Source organism: Heterocephalus glaber, unplaced genomic scaffold (assembly GCF_053883595.1).
Source record: "Heterocephalus glaber isolate CG9 unplaced genomic scaffold, H.glaber_assembly_v1.0 deba00001845, whole genome shotgun sequence".
Classification (NCBI taxonomy): Eukaryota; Metazoa; Chordata; class Mammalia; order Rodentia; family Bathyergidae; genus Heterocephalus; species Heterocephalus glaber.
Genome location: NW_028258494.1, coordinates 468917 through 493379, shown reverse-complemented (window position 1 = coordinate 493379; position 24463 = coordinate 468917). Strand labels below are relative to the sequence as shown.

The 24463-nt window shown below is 34.7% G+C and overlaps 1 pseudogene; it reads right to left on the bottom strand.

Annotated features, from left to right (window-relative positions):
* Positions 1 to 18409: 18409 nt before the first annotated feature.
* Positions 18410 to 21674, bottom strand: LOC101722700 (structural maintenance of chromosomes protein 6 pseudogene; annotated as a pseudogene).
* Between the last annotated feature and the right edge of the window lie 2789 nt (positions 21675 to 24463).

The window sequence follows — 24463 nt, the reverse complement described above, 5'->3', positions numbered from 1 at the left end:
ACTATATAGATAAGCTAAAGGCATTTTGTAGGCAAGAAATGTATAAAATTGCAAAGGGTGCACAATCACATATAGATGATAGATAAATGGAAAGATAGGTGTTTCTTTAGTGGAATACATATATAGGAGAGTGGAATAATGGATAGATACCAAGAAATAAAGTTTCATAGGTGGCAATTTAAATTATTCTAAAATATTAGTTTTGAGGCACATATTACTAAATGTTTATTTTTAAAATATGGGTACTGTGGTATAGGCCTTATCTGTAGATGATAGTAGTGGTTCATTTTCTAAATATCAGAATATGTTCGAGGACTGTTTTTGTCAATTCTGTTATAGGAAAGGACCACCAGGAAATCTACATGAAGATATTCTGAAAGCATTAGATTTGGTTGAAGGCTAGAGTATCTTGATATTTTAAAATATCTACAAGTAAATATACAGAATCAGCCCAAATATATATACATCAGTAAAGAAAAACATATAAATATTTTAATTAAATTTATTGAGACATCACGAGATAAATACAAGTTACCTTTGGTGTCTACCATTACAAATGGTGCTCAAAGTGGTGGTCATTAGCTTCCAGATATTTATTAATATGGCAAACTGCTGAAGTGTGTATATATTTTTTGGCATATTCTGAATTCATAAGAGAAACTGAACGCTACAAGTCTATGCAATTTAAAAATATTCTTAAAAATAATTTACCATAACATTAAAAAGGTAGATAGTCACTGTTTCCATTTTATAGAGCAAGATAACACCCAGGTGTATTTACATTGTTTCCTTTTTTTGTATTTTTAAAAAAATTAGTTTAATGAAATGCAAGTAGATACTAATAAAGAAAATATAAAACAGTTCTATGGAAAAGAATTTTTGATAACAAAACTAATTACAGAATAATGCTTATAAATAGGCTGTGTATCGTGATCTTAGAATATTTACATTACTTTCTATTCTTTTCTTTTTGCATTTTTATCAAGTGATCATATTGTGATATGAGAAAATAATTAACCCAATTTACTAGATAACTTACTGAGATAGAATGGGGCTATTGTACATAAATTTGTAAAAAAATCAAAAGTGTTTCATAGTACTCGACGTTTTCATACTTGACACTGCAGTGCACAGGATTGCCAAAGAAGGACACTACATCCTTGTAAAGGGAACAATCAAAGAGGAAGTGATGACAATCATAAGTATATATGCTCAAAATATTAGTGCCTCCAATTATATAAAACAAATACTAACAGACATGAAAAATAAACACAAATACAATATTAGTAGGTGAGCTCCATACTCCACTGTCACAAATAGAACAACTAGACAAAAATAAACAACAAAATACTAGAACTCAATCAAACCCTTGAACAAATGAACTTAACAGATGTATACAGAGTGTTCCACTCCACAAAATAAGAATACACCTTAATTTCAGCTGCACATGGGTCCAAAATAGACCATATACTTGCTCAAAGAAAATGTTTTAAATAAGTGCAAAGTTAGTGAAGTTATTCCCTGAATGTTATCAGACTGTAATGTAATGAAATTACAGCTCAATAGCAAAAGTAATGACAAGAATTTTATAAACACATGGCAATTTAATAACACATGTGTGAATAACCAATGGGTCACAAAAAAAGTTAAAGAACAAATCAGACAGTTTCTACAATTAAATAAAAATGCCAATGCAACATATTGGAACCTATGGGGCACAATGAAAGCAGTCTTAAGAGGGAAATTCATAGCATTGAATACTCATATTAGGAAAACAGAGTGAGCTTAAATAAACAACCTGATGCTGAGACTCAAACTCTTTAGGGAAAAAAAAAGAACAGGAGAAAGCCAAAGCTCATACAAGGGAGGAAATTATAAATATCAGAGAAGAAATCAATGTAATGGAGACTGAGAATGATACAAAATACCAAAGAAGAAAAGAGTTGGTGCTTTGAAAGAATAAACAAAATTCACAAATCCTTAGCCAACATTATTAAAAACAGAAAGAAAAGAATGAAATCCAAGCAATTAGGAATGAAAAGGGTGAAATTACAATGTAGCCAGCAGACATTTATAGGATCACCAATACCTATTTTGAGAACCTATATGCCAATAAGATGGAAAACATAGAAGAGATGGACAGATTCTTACATATTCATGAATAACCAAAGTTGAACTAAAAATTCTTAACAATCAAATATGAATCAATGAAATTGAAATTGTAATTAAAATCTTACCAACTAAGAAAATCCAAGGCCCTGATCACTTTTCTGCTGTATTCTACAAGACATTTAGTGAAGAATAATTGCTACTAATGTTTAAAATCTTCAATGAAATAGAAAGGGAAGCAATACCCCCAAAGTCATTCCTGGAAGCTAGCATCACCTTGATCTCTAAAGCAGAAAAAGACCCAACCAAAAAAGAAAACTATAGGCCAATCTCACTAACAAATATAAATGCAAAACTCCTTAATATCATACTAGAAAATATAATGAAAAAGATCATAAAGAGGATCGTACACCCTGAACAAGTGGGATTCATTCCAGGGATGCGGGGATGGCTCAATATATGGAAATCAATAAATGTAATAAACTATATTAACAGAGCCAAGAATGAAAACCATATGATTATCTCATTAAAAGCAGAAAAAGCCTTTTACAATATACAACATGATTCATGATAAAAACCCTACAAAAAATTGGAATAGACGGTCTCTACCTCAACCTGATAAAATCTATCTATAAAAAACCTACAGCCAAAAATCATACTAAATTTTCAAAAACTGAAATCCTTCCCCAAGTCAAGAATGTCCACTGTCACCACTCCTATTCAATATAGTTTCAGGACATTAGGCATAGAAATTAGAGAAGAGAAAGAAATAAAATAAATAATGATAGGAAACAAAACAGTAACATTGTCAGTATTTGTAGACATCATGATACTCTATATAGAAGACCCTAAGAACTTCACCAAAAGTCCTCTAGACTTAATAACCAAATTCAGCACAGTATCTGGATACAAGGTCAACACACAAAAATAAATAGCTTCCCTGTACACAAACAACAGACTCACTGAAAAAGGAAATGCAGAAAGAAATCTCTTCACAATAGCATCCAAAAAAATGAAATAGGAATCAATGAAAGAAATATAAAACCTCTACTCTGAAAACTATAGCACTTTTAAAAAAGCAACTAGAATATCAGAAAATGGAAAGACGTCCCTTGATCTCTTCTAGAAAGAACTAATATAGTAAAAATGGCCATACTTCCTACACTGCTGTGTCGATTCAATGCAATCTTAATTGAAATTACAGCAGCATACTCCATGGATCTTGAAAAAGCAATCCAAAAATTCATTTGGAACAAGAAGAGACCTAGAATACCAAAAGCAATTCTCAGCAACAAAGACAAGGTAGTGAGTATTACAAGTCCCAATTTTAAACTATACTACAAAGTTACTGTGATAAAACAGTATGGTACTGGCAAAGAAGCAGACCCAAGGATCAATGGAACAGATTAGAAGATGCAGAAACAACATCAGACACACTTAGCCACTTCATCTTTGAATAAAGGAGCCAAATACACTCACTGGAGGAAAGATAGCCTCTTTAATAAATAGTGCTGGAAAAATTGGGTTTCAACTTGCCAAAGATTAAAACTAGGCCTATATCTCTCACCATGCACTAAACTAAAATCACAATGGATTACAGATCCAAACAGAAACACTAAACTGGCAAGAAGAGAGGTTAGGTAGAACTCTTGAAGACATTGCCATAGGAAAAGATTTTATGAACAAAACCTTAGTTGCCCATGAACTAGCACAAAGAATCAACAAGTGGGATCTCTTCTTATTACAAAGCTTCTGCACAGCAAGAGAACCCACCAACAGCATGAAAAGACAACCCACAATGTGGGAAAAAATTTTTACCAGCCATTCCTCTGACAAAGGTCTACTGTCTATAATATATAATGTATTTGAAAAAAATCAGATCTCCCACATTTAAAGACCCAAACCATAAATAAGCATCTGAAATGAATAAATATTTCTCAGATAAAGAAATAGTAACAGCATGTAAACACATGAAAAAATGTTCAACATCACTGGTCATTTGAAAGTTGCAATGAAAATAATGCTGAGATTCCACCTCACTCCAGAAATAAAGGCTGCCATCAAGAAATCAACCAAAAACAAATGCTCACAGGGGTGTTGGGGGAAAAGAATCCTTCTCCACTGTTGGCAGGAGTGTACTGTTCCAACTTCTATGAAAATCAGTATGGAGATACCTTTAAAAACTAGGATTAGATGTCCCATTTGATCCAGCTACTCTCCTGCTTGGTATCTTCCTAAAAGAATCAAAAGCATCATACATAGTGATTTATGCACACCAATGTTGAGAGCAGCAATGTTTGTAATAGCTAAATCTTGGAAAGAGCCCAAATGCCCATCAACTGTTGCCTGGATAAAGAAGATGTGTTTTTTTTTTCTTGTAAAATGCAGTACTATGAAGCCATAAAAAATGAGAAACTAGAGACATTTGTACCTAAAGGGATTGACAATGAGGCCATACACTTAAGTGAAATAAATAAGAGACACATGTAAATACTGAACAGTTTCACTAGTGTGAGAAATTAAACATGTAAATGAGGATCAAAACCTATAATAGACAGTGTAATATAGGAAGAAAAGTTCAAAAGTGGAAGGGCAAGTTGAAGTGAGTGGTTAGGGGAAAAGGAAGAGGGAAAGAAAAAAATATGAGAATAGGAAAAAATGCAAACAAAGTCTCTGTAAATAGGGAGGGGTGGAGGGGTGAAGGGGTGGGAGGGAGGGCAGGGAAGTGGGGAAAAACAAGAACCAAGCCATATCATGTAAAGTAACAAATACCCAATGATTAATGTCATGATATTGTATACATAAAATGTACCAATAAATTTAATTAATAAAAAATCACATGATAGTCTCAATAGAGACAAAGCATTTAACAAAATGCAAAATAAAGTCATGATAAAAATAACCACAGTGAGAACAGTTACAGAAAGACCTTACCTCAATTTGATAAAAGCCATTTATAACAACCCACTGCCAACATCATACTATATGTCCACTCTTATCACTCCTGATTAATAGATTCCTTGATGTTGGTTTGGAATACAAACTAGTACAACCCTGATGGAAATCAGTATAGAGAGGGCTCAAAAAATGAAAATAGAAATTTCACTTGAACCAGCTATTATCCTTCTAGTTATGTTCCTGAAAGAGTTAAAAATAACATACTTCAATGATACATACATATCCATGTTTATAGCAGCACAATTTACAATAGCTACATCTTGGAAGTGGCCTACATCCATTAACAGATGAAGGGATAAAGAAAATGTGGTATTTATACATATTGGAATATGACTCTACCATAAAGAATAATAAACTTGAGTCATATGTGGCAAAAGGGATGCACTTTGAGACCATAATGTTAAAAGAAATAAACCAGACACACAAACAAATATTACATAGTTTGTCTTATATGACAAACCCAAATTATAACCAAAGAATAAAATAAGAGTTAGAGAACAGGAAGTAGGAAGGTAGATTTTTCTCAAAGGAGAAGGAAATCAAGAGATGGAGTAAGGGGGGAGAGAGAGAAAGGAAAGGAAATTTAAAAAGCAATTAAGATATGTTATGTACATGTATGTACCACACGCAATTAATAGAAACATTATGTACCTCAAACACATGCCAAAAAAGGAAACAAGAAGGGAGAAAGGGATGAGTGGAGCAGGAGTGAGTGAAGAAAAATTGTATGAAAAAAGGATTTAAGATGTTTTAGATAGGTGTACCAAAACCCCATGAGGAATGTTAACATTCTGTACTGAAAATATACTAATAAAGAAAAAGATCTGAAGAAAACACAGTTCACATGAAATGTTGAACAGAACAATCAGGACAAAGAAGATAAAAAAGGAAAAAATAAGTAATAAGTCAAACGATACTTTCTGCAGATGACATGGATGTTTTCATAAAAGACAAAAATTCCACCAGAAGACTCTTAGACCTTACAAACAACATTTTCAAAGTGGCAGAATAGAAAATGGACACATAAAATTCAACAGTGCTCCTATAAATCTATCATGAACCCAAGAAACATGTCAGGAAAACAATTCCATTTACAATAAGATTTTTAAAAAAACATTTAAACTTAGCAGTTAACCTAAAAAATGAAATAAAAGACCTCTATAATGAAACTTATAGTACTCTGAAAAAGAGATTGAAGAAGACATGTGAAAATTGACAGACATGACTTTGATATGAATAAGCAGAAACAATGTTGTCAAATGTTCATATTAACAAAAATGACATATAGATTTAAAGCAACTTAAATCAAAACTAACAATTTTCTTTGCAAAAGTAGAAAAAAACAATTCTAAAAATTTTATGGCACCAGAAGAAACCAGAATAGCTAAAGACATGCCGAGAAAATGCTCATAGCAGGATGTATCATGGGCCCAGACTTCAAAACTACAGTAAATAAGAGAAGAATGGCACTGCCCACAAAAAATATATGTGCATAACAAAGTAACAGAGAAGACGTAGAAGTAGCCCAATGTACCTTTAGCTGTCTGATTATTTCCCAATAAGCTAATCATATACATTGGGCTAAAGACAGCCTCTTTAACAAATGCTTCTGGGAAAACTGGTTGTTCACATGTAGGAGAATGGAATTAGAGTCATCTCTCTCACCCTGTACTAAAATCAAATCAAAATGATGAAAAACTTAGATATCAAAACAGAAGAACTAAATTTTCTCCAAGAGAAAATGATAAAACTATTGAAATAGAGAAGTACATGCAGAACAGAACTCTTTTCACAAGAATTAATAGCAAGAATCAACAAATAGCACTACACTAATGGAATTTTCCCATGTAGCAAAGAAAACAATCATAGAGCCAAGAGACAACCTACAGAATGAGAATGATATTTTGCCAGCTAATCCTCTGATAGAGGACAGATATCTAGAGTATATACAAAATTTAAAAATCAACTTCTGAAACAAAAGACCCAATTAAAAATGAGCAATTAAAATAGACAATTCTCAAAAGAAGAAGTTCAAATGGCCAATAAATACATAAAAATGTTCCACCCAACCAACACTGCCCACCCTCCTGGGGTCTCCAAAGCACAGGGAATCAGAGGTGGCAATCAACAGATGAACCTGATGGAAGAAGAGAACAACATCCAGGAGGAGAGGTTTGCTTCAGGACTGAAATGTTGCCCTACCACCAAGAATGGTAGAGAGGAGAAAAGCTAAATAAGGATCTCCTGGGAACCCCTGGAACACCTGGAGTCAGACCAACAAGATCACAGGACCTGTATTCTATTGTGGGAGCCCAGGTTTGGTGGGTGAAATTATCAGAGGGGGCAGTCCTATAGGAATTTGCAGTTAGTATAATGATGTGATTGGATTCTGGGCACTGCTGCCTACATCCAGCAAAAATTAGTGGTCTGAAGTAGTATTGATTATTTTCACTAAAATCATAGTTCTCTTTGTTCTGGTTAAGGGATGGTCATAAGTGTTTCCTGGGGTTTGCCAATTTCCAGTTGACATGTGATGCCATTGTTGCCACTGAATTTACTACTATAGCCAAGGTAACATAATAGTGGTTGACAATTGGTTTGTTCTCTATAGCAATATGTGTATTTCTTGGTTGGTCATAAACAAAACAAAATGGTTATACATGTACATAGGAACATGTAAAAGCAAAGCAACAGAAGACCACCCAAATCTCATAACTCTCTTAAGGCAGATAAGGAGGCACAAATGAACAGAAAGGCAAGTAACAGGTAATAGAATGCTGCAAAAAGCTTATAGAAGAGACGAAGAAACTAGACAAGTTTAAGAGGAATTGAACCAAAAGTTCTCAGATATCACTCAAAATGCCTGGGCAGGGGGCATCACAATCTCTGACTTGAAATTATCCTACAGAGTGATAAAAATAGCATGGTGCTAGGGTAAAAAAGACTCAAGGATCAATGGAATAGACTAGAAGATACAAGAGCAATTCCAGACAGACTCAGATACCTTATCTTTGACAAAGGAGCCAAACTCCTTCCCTGGAAGAAATACAGCTTCTTTAATATATGGTGCTGGAACAAAATGGATTTCCATATGCCAAAGACTATAACTAAACCCATGTCTCTCATCATGCACTAAAATAAAATAAAATTGGATCAAAGATCTACATATTAAAACAGAAAGACTAAATCTGCTGGAAGAAAGAACAGATAGAACTCTTGATGACATAGGTATAGGCAAAGACGTAATGAACAAAACCCCAATCATACATGATATGTTACAAGAAATCAACAACTTTGATTTCATCTTACTAAAAAGGTTTTACACAGCAAAAGAAATCACTAATAGAGTGGAGTGACAACTCATAGAGCTGGGAAAATTTTTGCCAGCTGTTCCTTAGACTAGTATGGAGAATATATAAAGAACTGAAAAAATCAAACTCCCCACTTAGAGACACAGTATGAAAGTGGGAAACTGAGACTAATACACATTTCTCAGATGAAGTACCAGTGGCAAATAAATTTACAAAAATATGGTCAACGCCACTGGTCATTTGAGAGATGAAAATTAAAACAATGCTGAGATTCCACCTCACTCCAGAAAAAGTGGTTATTAATAAGAAATCAACCAAAAAAAATGCTGGCAGGGTTGTTAGGGAAAGAGAACCCATCTCCACTGTTGGAGGGAGTGTAGAATGTGGAAATCAGTGTGGAGACTCCTCAAATAAACTAGGACTATAAGTTCCATTTGGCCCAGCTATTATCCTTCCCAGTAACTTCCCAAATGACTTAAAAGCATCAGGCCATAGTAGTATATGCAAACTCATGTTCATAGCAGCACAGTGTGCAATTCACACACAGTCGGCCCTCAGTAACAGGTCAGTGACACAGGACTAACTTGCTCATTTCTTCAGTGCCATCCCTTAGCACAGGCTCCACAGTTGAAGCAAAATGGAAACGTTATTCCTCATGTGATGATGAAATTCCTTCATGTGGTATCATAAAGGAATCATTACTGGAATGATGGTAGCCATATTTTGAAAGTTTATCTGATGAATGGAGGATGTAGGTAAAAATTTGTCAATTATTTTGTAAAACAATGAAATTTCACATGCATTATTAGTTGGCAACCAGAAAAATATCAATACATTATATATAATATACATACAATATATTGCATATGTATTATATATAATGCATGCAATATATTTTATAACATATTTTAACATGAATGACAGTGAAAGAAGCACAAGAATTTTCAAAATACTATCATAGTGATTAACTTACAAGGTAAATGAGACCTCCCTCCCTCCCACCTTTCCTCTTCTCTCTGATAAGGCTGTAATTTGGTTGAAGAAGACCTAAATCTACTACTTTTGGATATAACCTACTCTATTTGAGCACAATAGATATTCTGTAACACATTGTTTAGATAAGTTTTAAGTTCATTTTAGGTAAATTTTTAAGAAAATTGCTTGTGGATTCATAAGTCATTGTAGACCTGGAAACACTGAGAAGAAAATCTACCCATCAAATTCAACACAACAGATTCCTTTGGAGACAGGAGAGCAAGAGAAATGCTAGAAAGGACTCAAATTTCTAGGTAATTGTTCATATATTTAAAAATATTAATGAGGTTGTAAATATCATTAAATATTTATATATGTCAATATCTAAGGAGTTGGTATGAATGGGAAAATTTCTAAATGGCAGCAAATAACCTCCGACAGTGGATTTCAACTCTCATTTTAGAAAGTGATACAAAAATTTGAAATGTACATATTCTGATTAATATGTTAGGCTAAGTGTAGAGTATTTGAATATATGTCACTATCTCCAGATAAATATATTCCTAAATTAGCATCAACAGTGATGCAACTTAAATGATTTTCAAAATATTTTCTTACAGCATGGACATAAGGTAGGTAATTCTTATCCCCATTTTACAAATGAATGGGAGTACATTATTTGCATGTGTGTTTACAAGATTTCACATTGCTTTTTCTATTGCAGCTCAGTTTTAAGGTATGCTTAAATTATTTCATGAACTATTTTGGGCTTTTTCCTAATTAAATCACAGAATGAATGGCTTGATGAAAATATGTGTCAAAGTTTCCATCACATAGCTGAAATATGAATAATGAAACTCACATTTCAGTAGAAATTGATGTGAAAATCTGTTGGTTAGAATTAGGAAGACTGGGGCTCAGCCAGGGCCTTGGGAGTTTCTTTGATTCCAGTGTTCTGAACTGGATTTTAGAGGGTTTATGATCAGAACAGCAGCAAAGCATTTTATCAAGCTACAGTAGACTACAGATTCAAGAAAGAGATGTCTTATATAGCAAATATTTTACTGATATTTTATGACTAAATACACCTGTTAAAATTAAAAAGGCAAAGGTGCATTATATCATTTATTATTTTTAATGACAAAAGCCGTATACACTAATCTACATTTTTAGTAATTATGTCCAAAGATTATGTGCATGTATCCGAACCTGTGATATATATATTTGAATGCAACAAAGACAAGGATTTCATATTAAATAATTTATTCAAAAAAGTTTCACATTGAATAATTTATTGACAAACAAAATTTATGTACAATTTATATACAAAGGCGGAGTAAGCTCTTACATCCTTAAAAGATAAAATCAGAAAAAAAATTAGAAAAATGAAAAATTCATTATTTTTAGCACAATGGCTGAAAAAAGTGTTCTGATGAAAGAGAATTAACTGTAATTTAATTTTCAAATAAAGGAATCCTAGATTATATACTACTTGTAGACACCCTAATCAAGAAAATTTATAATAGTCTGTGAGTATAAAATATGGAATATTTCAATGCTTTTCAATTTTCTTCCAATAGAATTATATTTTCTTAAAGGAGGGTGGCTTAACGTTCTCATGCAATATGGAAAGAAATAATCTCACATGTGTCTCAGAGTTCTATCTCATGACCTTCTCAGATGATCCAGACCTGCACCCAGTCCTCTTTGGACTGATCCTGTCCATCTACCTGGTCACAGTGCTCAGGAACCTGCTCAACATCCTGGCTGTCATCTCTGCCTCCCACCTCCACACCCCCATGTACTTCTTCCTCTCCAACCTGTCCTTGGCTGGCATCTATTTCACCTCCTCTATAGTCCCAAAGTTGATTGTGGACCTCCTTACTCACATCAGGGTCATCTCCTATGGGGGCTGCCTGACACAGATGTCTCTTTTTGTCCTTTTTGGATGTATGGATGACATGCTTCTGACTGTGATGGCCTATGATTGTTTTGTGGCCATCTGCCACCCCCTGCATTATGATGTCATTATGAGTCCTCATCTCTGTGTCTAGTTACTTTTGCTGTCAGCCTTTCCTAGCCTTTTGGATTTCAGGTGCACAGTATAATTGCCTTATAAGTTACCTGTTTCAAATATGTGGAAATTACTAATTTCATTTGTTTCCTTTCTCAACTCATTCACCTTTCATGTTTTTATACCTTAATCAAAAGCATAGTCACATATATTCCTGGTATCCTATTTGGTTTTATTCCCATGCCAGGGATCATTTTCTCCTACTATAAGATTGTTTCTGCTCTTGTGAAAATTCCATCATCTAGAAGGAGGTACAAATCCTTTTCTACCTGTGGTTCTCACTTGTTAGTTGTTTGCTTAATTTATGGCAGAGGCTTTGAAATGTATCTTGGTTCAAGTACATCTTACACTCTCAGCAAAGGCCTGGTGGCCTCACTGATGTACACTGTGGTCACCCCTATGCTGAATCCTTTCATCTACAGTTTGAGGAACAGGGACATCCTTAACTTCCTGAAGAGGCTCCACCTTTGGAAAATATAATCCTAGGAACTTTGCCATTCATTTGGAAATTAGTTTACAATATGTGATAAAAAGTAAAATTTAAAATTTCTCTGTTAATACTTCCCTTTGGTTTTATTGGACCTGACGTTAGATGTCTTTAAATTTATATGATGTTTCATCATGGAATCAAGGGTGTTTGAGGGGTAGTATTTAGTGTTCTTCATACAGGTGCAAATTTCATTTTGGAAAGTGAAAAATTTCTGGATATGGGTAAGAGTGACAATTGCACACAAAATATTATAAGGTCTGTAACCAAAGTCTGCACCTTAAATTGCTTAAAATGATACCTTTAGATATGTATATCTTTCCACAATGAACAATGGAAATGAAAAGCTTAGGACTTGGTTTAAAAAAGAAAAAATTAGCAAAGATAATAATACTCTGGAGACATTTTATGTAATGGAAGACCCCAATATTTTTGTGACATTCATTTTTTTAACTTCCATTGACTTTCAGATATTTCAAAGATTGGAATAATATGGACCGATGTGGATAATTATTAACTGTGTGCATTGAGATTTCAAGGTTATGTCATATGACATAATCATTCAACTCTTCTAGTGTTTTTTCTTTTTTGTACCAGGGATCAAACTTGGGTCCTTGTGCTTGTGCAGCAGGCAGCAAAACCACTGAGCTAAATCCCTGACCTTCTTCTAGTGTTTTTTGACATCTTGAAATATCTGTATCTCCTTTCATGTTCATCTAAAAAAAGAAGCCTATATTTGACATTATCCATAACAATTATCTGGGTTGTCCTTGAGCTTTTTCTGGATGTCAGGGAAATGAGGTATGTGAGATACATTTGGATATTCCATAGTAGACACAAAGCCTAATTCAGAAAATAATGGATTAAAGAAAGGACGAACTTTTGGAAATATTACTTCCCATTTTGAAGACCTTTTGACAGTGAGATGGGATGGTGATTGTGCATAGTTTCTGCTCAGTGGACTGTGAAATGTATATACTTGATTATTACAAGGACCCAAATCTCCATCAAAGTTTTCCTTTCCTTAAACAATGGTCCTGATTCTCATAGACATCTAGCCCATGATAGCATTTTATGGGTGGCAGTAAACTATTTCCTCAGCATCTCAAAAGACTTATAGTAGGAGGATGATGGTGAGGATGAAATAACCACAACATCATGAAGCAATAACTGAAGATTGATGTATTCTATGTAACTTGTTTCATTTTATGGGCACAATATTTCAGAGTAGAGTCTCCTATATTATTATTCTTAAAGGAAATAGAGGAGCTGCGTTTTGGTGTAATTAATTGGAAGTTGTTGGATAGAAACTAGTGAAGAAATATTTACACAAGGCAGTCTGGTAACTCACACAGGGCATTTTACCAGGGAATCCTGGCACATATTTCCTTTGAAAATCCTAGCACCCATTTCTTATTCCTGTGGCCCCAGGAAGGACCCATTTCCTACTGTATTTTATCCCTAGGAGTCTCAAGTAGATCACTGTGGAGAGAGGGGTGAAAACTGCTGCATCCACGTTAGAAAGTATATCTAATTTAGAAGTGAACATCAAAGATTAAGAAAGTCTACAATGGTTACTTTTGATCTCATGCCTGCTCCCCACTCCATGCTTCCCATGAAGCTTCCCACATCCTGTTCTTCTCTTACAAATCATCCATCTCAATGTATAGAATCAACTCCAGTTAGATTTCTCTCCAACCCTGAAAACTGAAAAGAGTTTAATTTTTCCATACATAAATACAGTGTAGACATGACAACCTCTGCTGGAAACTCTATGATGGTTGAGAAACAACATGATTTAATTCAAAGTATATATCATCAGTAGAATAAATGACAAAAGATTCAGTTTCACAACATTTAAATGAAGTATTCTGGTATTTCAATTTGTCATTTTCTTTTATACATAATGGAACATTTTGTATTTCCTTTCTGCAAACACAAGCATGTAGTTAGACAAAATTCATTTCTGACTCAGTTTTTATCTCATCTTGGCACACAGGAGTAATTAAAAACAAAATATTTGATAAATAATAGGTAGACGCTTTTGGCTCACAAGTGAACAGTTGATCAGAGATCATAGCAATGATTTTCATGGATATAAAAACTATATACATAAAGAAAAGGATGTAATATCATCAATGAGGCTGACATATATATATTAGCATTTTACATCATAACAGGTTCCATGCCCCTTTACAATAAAATTTCTAGTTGTGTAGAGTGCTTTATTTGAAAAGAAAACCCACAGCAACTAAACATTAGAGTTCCAAACTTTCTTTAGCTATGCATATATTGTGGAAATGGGTGATAGTTTCCCTATTTCCACTGGGGAATAGGAGCAGATAGAACTGAATAAATTTACATACATTGTAAATTTAGTGACAGGTAAATATCACGTCTTACAGATTAATTTCCTAACTCTCATCCCTCTTTACATTCTCATCTAAAGGAATGTGAAATGTCTTGATCAGTAATGATGAAAGGTTTAGTACTAGACATACCTCAGGAAAATTTTTGAAAATATACCTTAAGAGTAATATGATGTATATGATAGTACTTTTTATTAGGAAAACATAAGTGATTATAATATTGAGTAAACATCACATGCTGGACATAAAACAAACATCCTCCACTCTCAAAGTGTCTGGTAATTTTCACTTGCTTGAAATGAAGGGAGGCACAAGAATGTTGAAAGATTACCATCGTAATAATAAAGTAACAAATTATATCATGTCCTTTCATCTAATAAAGCTGAGCAACAGTGAAAGTATTTGAAATATCCATAAATACAAGACAGCCTGGAATCTATATGTGTATATAAACTAGTACATTTCAGGGCAATAAGTATGTTGTAGACTGCTTAGAAGACATCTGTTAATTTCAGTGTATGTTTTTAAGAAAACAGTTTATGGGTTCTAAATAAATATTAAATATATTTGAGGTAAGATTTTTGAGAATCTGTTTAGGATTCTATAAGTCTATACTCATATGAGGATATCAACAGTAAGATTTACTCACCCAGCTCTTTACGGGCATCATCTTTAGGGATATTTGTGAATGACAATGGAATCATGTAGAGCTGTCAAAAACTAAAGTTTAGTAGACAATTATTTAAATCTGTATTAAGTACCAATCTGTATAATGTGTTAAATTTGTAAAAAGTTCAAATCAGCATAAAGCATTAATTCTGAGGCAATCATTAATACATTTTGATGTTTTAATAGAGATAGTGGATGTTTTTGCATGGTATGCTAATATAAGAAATTATTTTCTAAATGCAGGAAATATTCTAAGGCAGTGTTCTTCAACCTTTGTGTAAATAAAGATCACTTAAGAATTTCAAATGAAGATATTCGGTATACATATATTTCAAATTAAGGGTACAGTAAGTGGGTATTAAAAATGTTCCCAATTAAATATATCAATAAATGAGACCAACATTTTCTATCTGTGAAAAGTTGAAGTGATGTTTTGCAAAAGTCCTATAAACCAAGTATGTATGATCTCCATTTGCAGATAAGGAAGAAGCCCAGGTCTGTTTACAATGTTATCTGAAATTTTCTATTTGCATTTCCCCTAATTGAATCATAGTGAAAGCACAGTAATAAACTTTCATGGACTCCAGTTAGTTAATGTAAGTGCATTGGAATCTACGAGTGAGAATGTTTGAAGTGAAAATCTGCTAACTAAGCACAAAATGGCTAGGTTTCGTATCTGGAATTTTGAGCATTTCCTGGTGCTGAAATGCTCAATCATAAATGTGAGTATTTATATTCATGAAAATGATGAAATTGTATTTCTAGTGTATTAGAGTATTCAGAATAAAAGGCAAAAAATAAAAAGATAAATGCATACACACCAGATATTTTGCATAGAATGAATTGGTTTGATCTGTTATATAACCAAAAGATTACAAAATATATATATATATATATATATATATCTTATAATTTAGTATTTCTAAGTTATAGATGGAGTCAATGTGCAATAATGCCACATTAGTGATTACTGATATTCTGTGATTAAATACATTACACAAATGCATATCTATCCAAATTTGAAATCCACCAAAGATTAGGACATGTGCTATGCATTATATGATTTTTAAAGAGAACAAAATACAAGTGAGAACTTAAATTCACCAAGGAGCCAGATCATATATACATGGAATGATTAAACACCTAGATAATAAAGGAAACGTAACAAAGTTTTCTGCTTAGAAACCATCAAAGTAGTTAATATACAGACAGCACAATTCTATGGAGGTATAGTCATTTCAAACTAAGTCACTGGAACTTCTATTGTTTAAGGATAAAATAATGTATACTTGACTGCTTTCTAATATCCAACTAGAATTATTTTTTTATCACAAGCAAAGAAACCTTTTTTATTTTCTTTTTTCTCTGAAAATAGTAGGAAGAATTTTGTAGTGATCATGGACTTTTTAACAGTGAGTCTTAGGCTTCTAACATAATTCATTTGAGTGTTTTTATAGGTGTAGACAATAAAAGATGACTATCACAAGAGTCAACAATGCAAGAATTCTAAAAGAATGGACACACATAACTTCTTTTTTACAAGTAAATTTTTTGTTTTATTTTTAAAAATAAACAAGTTTTAAAAGAACAATCTTTTTATTATTTTACTGTACTTAATATTACTACTACTTGGCACTTCAGATGAAGATATTTTTCACTGAGGGGTGAAATCAAAACCTTGCCAAAGCAGTGAATAATTTTCAGTTCAGCAGGAGATGCTGAGACACCTGAGGCTACTTCTCATGTTTATTAAGAAGTGTGACATTCAAAATGGCCACAAAATTTCAGACACTAAAATTTCTTAGCTAGTAGAGTTTATGCATATGGTAAACTCTATAGAGTTTTTATTTGAAAAAGCACATGAATGTGAAATAGTTTTGACACAAATGAGTTATAAGTGTAACTTAAAATCAAACGTTGTATGGTTAGTGGAGAATGCTGAAAACATTCAGCATACATTTTCTTCTTTCCATAAATTCTTAAATTAGAAAGCACAAGTTCCTGGTCTTCTCATTTGGCAACTGATTTCAATTTGCACTCCCTCCCCAACCAAAATCAAAATCCAGTTTTCCTCAATAACTTCAGAAGTGTCCCTTCTCTTAAGGTATGTCTTGAAATACTTCCTTTTCAATTTTATAGATATGTATTCTAATATTTATTGCTGGTAATATTAAGGAATTCTTTTTGGTATTCAAAGCGTTTTACAAAGTTTTACACTAATGCTAGTATCAAAGCTTATAAGAGAAGTCATATTCATGTTTTCTTTAAAGTTCATAAATTCCATTTTTTTACAATAAACTGTATCTGATCATTCTAAGCAGCACACTTCTTAGCATCTCTAAAGTCAAGATGCTTCTATAGCTGATCTCATGAGCTTGCCATCCAGGGTGGCCTCTGGCTCACACAGCCAGCTACTAGCTGCTCTCCTCCAAGTCTTCTGAGCCTGCTTAGCATGGTCCCTCTGGCTTGTGTCCTCTCAACAGACCCCAGGACCTGAGAGCCCTGGACTCCAAGCTAAGGGCTTTTCAACCCAGCCAGGGTGCCACAGGTCAGGGTGGACAAGCTACATCATGGTTTGGTCCTGTGTCCAGTTTCAGATTCTCACTTGGATAGAGGACAGTAAAGGACTGAGAATGCACTATGTCAGAGTAACAGGGCCTCATGACTTCAAAAGAGCATCTCATAAATAGACAGCATCTTAAATTTGATGAAATACAACAATTAAAAGTTATAGCCCAGATCTATAGTTGTGCCCCAGGGTTAAAAATTACCTACAGAGGGCCAGGGATTAAGCTCAGTGGTTCCAGTGCCTGCCTCACAAGCACAAGGTCCTGAGTTTGATTCCCAGTATCAAAAAAATTTACCTATAAGCAGGAACTACACAGTGTACTTATAGTGCCATGTAAATCCCTCCTAATTAATGGATGAAAACCAGACACAAAGTCCACTGTAAACTAGTCTTTGTCCAAAACCACCCTTGTACCCCACCCTATGTAATGAGAAATCCCTCCCTTCTGATTTTGATTGTTTAGCTACAGAATGTAATATTCTGGAAAAGCAAAACTAAATATAAACTGTTACTCAAACTTTTATTTTAATTCTTACAAAATATTACAGAAACGAACCCAAGCTAAGCAGATAAATACACATACATGTGTATGAAATACTACTTCTATAAGTCCATAAAAGTGGACGGTGAAATGAAAAACCAAAATCCTCAAAACCAAGCAGATTTAAAAAACAGCACTGTGAAACCGATCTTTCTCAAAGGAAAGCAACAGTAGTTTTAACCTCCTGGCTGTACTTGGCTTTCTGGGCTTATTGACACATTTTATTGTGGCCCGATGCAATGGGCCATTTTTCTTGAGCATTAACCCCATCTTATTTTTTCACCTGAACAGTCCAGCATTCTTGCCCTTGCAGCCCCCCATGAGGATGAGCTATGCTAAATCACAGATCAGCTGCACTCATCTTCACCCTCCTGAGTTACAGGTCGGACAGGCAACGTAGCTTGTCCACTTTCAGGATCAGACATCTGAAAAATTCTAATCAACTTACTGGAAGGAAGTGAGCTCATACTTTGCAGGGTAAGCAAGAAAAGTTGTCTAAAACGTTGAGAATCTGCCATCTTATGTATCATGTCCATAGCAATCCTCTTATTAACCATGTCCATGTAGACATCAATCTCATCCAGGCATCTGAAAGGTGATTGGATGGTGGACCACAGGGAAAGAATGAAGAACACTGTGGAGAAAGAGCATTTGCCAGCAGACAAAGCTCGGATGTCACTGAAGGCAGCTTTGTTTCCCTCTGCAGGCTGAACTGATATAGCAAGAGTTTCATTCTTATGGTCAAAATTCATTTTTCCACAATAGGCCCATTGTGAGAGTAAGTTGTCAAAGTACAATTTGCATCATAAAGTCAAACACCTTCTAAATTGTTGATATGTTTTATATCTGTAAGTCATTATTTCTTCTAGTAATTTAATAAACCTTTTTAAAGTCCTTACTTTATTATCCAGGTCAAGATAAGTTTCTCTTGCTTCCTGGTACTGCCTCATTATTTCTTCTCTATTTCCATGACTAGTATGTTCTGCCTGTATCTTTTGTCTTAATTGGTTAATTTCTTTATCTAGTATTGATGCAGATTTCTTTACTTCTATCCATTCCAGGCAGATGTCTTGTTTGTGATATTTTCTCCTCTTGCTCCTTTTCTTTCATGTCCAGTTCTCATTTCTTTTTATTTAAAGTATCCAAGTGTTCTTTTTCCTTATCTTCATAATGCCGCTTCCCTCGTTTCTGGTTATCCACTTCAGAATCAGCAAGGTTTAATTCATCCTTAAGTGAATCTGCTAGTTCTGATAGTTGATTAGTTTTCAATTTAATTGTATCATACTTGTTCTCTGCTTCTTATTTCGGACTTTAAAATGCTCCAAATTTTCTTTTTGTTATTTCTTCTGTTTCTCAGTCATTTTTATTTTGATTTTATTGTTATGAGCTTCATCTTCCAAGGTTGCAATATCTACAGATTTGTGTTCTATATACTCAAGTTCCCAAACTTCAGAAATATTTTTTATTTTCATCTTTAACTCTTCATAATGTAGCTGGCACCTCTTACGAAGTTCTTCACTTTGTTTAATATCCTTTTCATGGGCAGAAAAATGTTACTGAAGATTTACTAACTGGGCTCTCTTATTTTCAACTTCATTCTCCAAGTTGCTTATTTCAGAATCCACATCTCTGCTTAGGAACTTAGGCCTTGTATTTTCCAGTGAACAATGATGTCCTGCAAAAACCTGATCACCAACAGTGGTAAAAGCTTCTCTACAACCTTTGGGTGGCTGTTGGGACTGCGTTACTGCATGAGCTACAGCATTACTCTTGATTAGCAGTACACTCTCTATGTTTCTCAGGTAAATCAGGCTATTTGCAACAACTGAATTCTCTATTTATAATGCTGTCAGAACTGTTGGAAACTCTGGATGATGAACAGCTCTGTGTCTTTCATCATATATCTAATTCTGAAATTCAGAAACTTTTATCTGTGGCCATGAGGTCCCAGGAGAATAAAATCTTTTCATTAATGCCCGAAGGACTCTTTCATCAGCATGAGTATGGCAGCAGTGGGCTTGAAGAAGCCTTTTCAAGCAGGATTCAATAGTCAAGGCAAGCTCAGGGTCCCAAAGACAAATGCAAGCTGTTAAAGGGACTGCAAGTTTGTGGGTAAAATATCCCTGTTGGTAAACATCATCTATTGCTTCCAGAAGAACTGGAACATGAGGACCAAATCATCTTAGTTGATTAGTTTTGCTAACTTTTAATTATAGTTCAGTGCATGCTTCACATCTAATTCTTCTCTCCTAAGCTGAGCATATTCTTCTCTGCTCTTTTCTATGGCCTGCTGAAACTGCTCCCTCTCTTGATTGAATTTTCTTGGTCCTGAAAGGCCTTTAATCTTTCTTTTAACCAACATTTTTTTTTTGCCTTTCTAACCATTCTGTTTCCAAAAAATTGATCAGCACTTTTTTTAAGTTCCTCAATTATTTTACCAAGTTGCTTGTCATCTTTCTTTAATGCTTTGTATTCACTTAGGGAATGGTTAGATAAAACCTCAGCTTCATTATAGCTCCTTTTCTTAGTGGTGACATCTGCTTTTAATGCCATACATTCTGGTGCTCATGTGTTTGCCTCTTGACTAATCTTTTCCAGTTTATCCTGAATATCCTTGTATTTTTTTTCTGCTTCATTAAGCTTGACCTGTTGCTCTTCCATTTGCCTGTCAAGTCTAGCATCATGATCTTCTCCAATTTTGATGTTATCTCTGATAGCATTCAACTGTTTTTCAATTTCATTGACCACTGCCCTAGCCATTTCATGTTTCAAATACTCTAAATTAGTCTTCATTGTACTTAAACCATCAATACTTTGAAAACGTTCCTCTTTCTCTAAACATTGGTGCTTTAGTTCAGTGAATTGCTCTTCCCTTTGATTTATCTGCTCCTTTGTTCTTTCTTTTGTCTAATGTATGAATAGTCTTCCTTCATCTGTTCAAGTTGGGTTGCTTTCATGAAGAATTTGTATTTGTCTCCCTTATTTTTAGGCTGCAAGAAGTGCTTACTCATCTCTTGCTCATCTCTTGTGTTAAAACAAAACAGGATTATCTACTTGGATGTTAAAATGATCAAGAGTTCCAATCAGCTCTTCTTTCCTAGTAGGAATCATGGTGCCTGTTTGACTTTTCAGTTTATAGGATCAACATCCATCCATGCTGATGTGCTGCTGCACAACTATGGAGTCACTATACACATTTGCTCTACAGGCATCATCTCTTCTGTTTTTCAAAGTGATTGTGATATCCTCTGAATTCTGTCCATCTTTCACATCACCTTTTAAAGAGGATCCTCTGTTAGTAGGGACTGTTTTTCCACCAAGCCAAACAATGAGAGCTGTGAGTACGGCACTCTTCCCACTTCCATGGCTGCCAACAACAAAATTGACCTTAGAACTGAACTTGCAAGGCCCAAGCATCAAATGGCACAGGAAATTTCTTAGATGAATGTTCTCAATTATCCCAGCTTCTGCTTCAGTCAAAGTAGAGGTGCCATTAGTCAAAGAAACTGTACATTCATCTTCATCACTATCTTTACCAAAATCCTCTGATTCTTGTCTTGGTCCTTTGGCCTTTTCAGGAGAGAAGAAACTGTTTTCCTTTCTTTGGGCCATCTGGACTGCCCAGAGTACCAGAATTTTGTTTCTGTTGAGAACAGACACATTTTTAAGCAACGCACTAGCGGTCTCCAAAATTTCTTGTATAGGCGCCTCTGATGGGTGGCGATTTTCCAGAGCAACTCGCCCAGTGAGGTTGTCACAGGGCCACCAGAGACAAAAGCCTCCCTCAGGGCACTGTCAGCCAGTGGAAAGCCGCGTCCATCACGGGACTGTCTATAACTTCTTGAGGATGTGAAATTTTCCAACTCCTTTTGGGCTTCTAAATCAATAATCTTTTTTAATCTTCCTCTTTGTGAAAACTTCTCTAAGAACATCATCGCACATTTTCCTGGCACTGAAAAGAAATGTCTAGCCAGGTGGATATATTGCTAACAAAAACTAACTACATTGGGCAAATAAGAGTTAACTGTGTTATTAAACAACTATGTGTTAACTAGGTAAATATGCTTTTTGTAGAATGTACCTGAGTAGCCATGACAACTTCTGTAATCTGTCCCCAAGGAGTGTAATGGACTCAGAAAGTCCTGCCAAAACTCCTTGCTGTGCCCCCTTCTGCTGCTCTGCTTTGTGTAAACTCTGCTTGCTGTACTCTCAGGGAAACTCCAAAGGAATTGAGCCTCATAGATATTTTTAAAATGTCAAATAAATAACCAACTGCAAAATACTCTGCTTCTGCTTCTGTACCTCCTGCTTACAACCCTATAAAACTGCTGGTCTGCCAATATTCTTGCCTGACTTCTTTGGGAAAAGGTCCCAGTCAGGTCCACCAGTGTAAATACAGCTGTCTTCTGCCTCCAAAGTTCTAGGTGCTGTCTGTATCCCAGTTCTGATATTCTGCAACAGCACCATATTTCATTTGTTCATCTCTCAAGGATACTTTTCTATTACTGTATAAATATTTCCTCCATTCAGGGAATTCAAACATTAGGTCAGAATTATGAGCCTTTATCTTTCCATGAGTATCACCCGGAAGACTTTTGGGAAATTTATTGAAGAGATGATGTAGAGTTTCTTGGTTCAGTTATATTGGTGACTGCTAAGGCAGTGCATCAGTTTAAGGATTTGCTAAAAAGAGAAATTAAACTTATATAAAAACAAGCACATTTGGGGGCAATAGTATTGTAGACTATATTAAAAAGCTTTAGGTATTTTTACATAACAAAAAAGTTTTTTAATACTAAACCAATATTAGGTACACTTTTTTTTAATATTAGGTACATATTAGGTAAGCTTTAAAGCAAATTGTCTATGGATACCTAAACCTATTCTGAACTGAGGATATGGAGAGGAAAATCTACTCACCTAATTCTTGACAATCATTGCCTTTGGAGACAGGTGTGTAGGAGAGTGGAATCCTGCAGACCTAAAGTTTCATAGACAATAATTCAAATCTCTGTGAAGAATAAATTATGAACCCTGTACTATTACATATCTATGTCTTAGATAGTTGTAGGCGACTGAAATATTGATTATGTCCCAAAGAAGGCTGTAAACAGTGCAGGCTGTAAACTGCACAACTGGCTTGTTTATAGAAGTGGATCTGGCTGAAGCCTACATGCTAAGTTCAACCCAAACTCTTCTGACTAGAAAGAAAGAAAATGCTCTAATTACAACCATATATTTTGTCTACTGTGTTTTTGCTTCAATTGTGCTTTGTCTTGTCCTTTATGAGCCTGATTTATGTTAATTTCCATAGAAACCCCATGTATTCGTGCACTTGCACATAGCTTTCTTTTACCCCAAATGATTGCCAATAAAAATCAGTGCTTGGGAATGACCAGCTCCTTTGTTGGTTGCACCAGCATTGGTTGTCCTGGCTCCTTTGTTTCTGTCTTTCAGGTTTTTTTCTCAGGCCTAAGTCATACACTTAAGAGAACCATAACATTGATTAAGCAGGCTGCAAAGAGTTAACCCCACTATTGGCTTGTTTATAGAAGTGAGTCTGGCCCAAGCCTATGTGCCGAGGTCAGAGTGATTCATACCCAAATTCTGTTCCCACAACTAAAATCTTCAGACTGGAAGGACAATGTTCTAATTACAATCATCCATTTTGTCTATTCTGTTCCTATCTTAAGAATGCTTTGTCTTGTCCTTTCTAGCCTTGTTTGCATTAATATCCATGGAAACCACACATTATCTTTACCCCCAATTGATTGCTAATAAAAGTCAGTGCCTGGGACCAGCCAGCACCTTTGTCATTTGCACCAGCATTGGGCATCCTGATACCTTAGTTTCTCTCTATTAGTTCTGTCTCATAGTGTACTTTTTTCCTCAGGCTTGCATCACACACTGGGCATGTGGGGACTGGAACCTGATTGCAGAGGTCTCCAGCAATACACTTGGCAGGAAACTGGAACCTAACTGCAACGGTCTCCAGTAGGGAGTGGGAATTATTGACAGTAATAATACACAATATTGAGGAATTTTCATTTATAGGAAGAGAAACAGTCAAAGGGTTTGCAGTAATTTTCTTTTTAAAAATATTTTCCCCATTAAATTATACTGAGAGCTGACTAATAAATCTGTTTTCTTCCAGCAGCTAAACGAAGAGAATTTCAATCTAACTTTTAGAAAGGATTGATGTGAAAAATCACATAACTGGGCATAAGAAGGTTGGAGATGAAACCAGCAGCTTTGAGATTTTCCTAGTGCTAAAGTTTGCAACCATATATAAGATTTGTAATCAGAAACTAATGATTAAACACTATTCACAGGCCACTGGAGCATACAGAAAAAAGGATGTAACAATATTTTTAAATTATGAGCTACTGGTTTTGATTAGT